A 949-nucleotide genomic window follows, 5' to 3' on the forward strand; every position below is an offset into this window, starting at 1 on the left:
AGAAGCTTATTAATATCGTACTTTCCGGTGTTCCGAATTGTAATGCATATTTAGACGATCTCGTAATTTATTCTTCTGACTGGAAATAGCATGTTTTAACTTTGTGAGATGTGTTTGCACGCCTTGCGGAAGCTTCACTGACCTTAAATCTTGCTAAATGCGAGTTTGGGCAAGCTACGATCACATACCTGGGGAAAGAAGTGGGACAAGAGCAAGTACGGCCCGTGGAAGTGAAAGTGACCGCTGTTGCAGAATTTCCCATTCCTGCTACGTGCAAGGAATTGCGTAGATTCTTGGGAATGGCGGGTTATTATCGAAATTTCTGTAAGAACTTCTCTACTGTCGTTAATCCGCTAACATCCCTTCATCTCCATTTAAATCGAATGATGCCTGCCAGAATGCTTTTGACAATGTGAAGGCATTGTTGTGCAATGCACCTGTCCTCATTGCTCCAGACTGTGAAAAGTCCTTCACATTGGAGATTGATGCGAGTTTGGTTGGTGCGGGTGCTGTACTGATCCAGGAGGATGCCTGTGGAATAGAACATCCTGTGTTTCTTTTCACGTAAGTTTAATAAACATCAGTTAAACTACTCTACTGTCGAAAAAGAAACTCTGGCACTTCTGATGGCTCTGCAGTATTTTGATGTGTATATTAGCTCAAGTAATATACCTGTAACTGTGTTCACTGACCATAATCCTTTGGTGTTCTTAGCTCGCATGTATAACCATAACCGGCGTTTGATGCACTGGTCTTTAGTTGTACAAGGTTATAACTTGCTGATTAAGCATAAAAAGGATCAGAGAATATCATTGCTGATGCTTTATCTAGAGCTTGGTCAGTGGCTTGAGAACTTGTTAAAACTTATATAATGTGTGAATTATATAGTTTTCTTTTAAGGGGGGTAAGTGCAGGTACAACGGCAGGAGAAATGGCTTGAAGGAGATGA

Source organism: Sinocyclocheilus grahami, unplaced genomic scaffold (genome assembly GCF_001515645.1).
Source record: "Sinocyclocheilus grahami isolate Dianchi unplaced genomic scaffold, SAMN03320097.WGS_v1.1 scaffold1143.1, whole genome shotgun sequence".
NCBI lineage: Eukaryota > Metazoa > Chordata > Actinopteri > Cypriniformes > Cyprinidae > Sinocyclocheilus > Sinocyclocheilus grahami.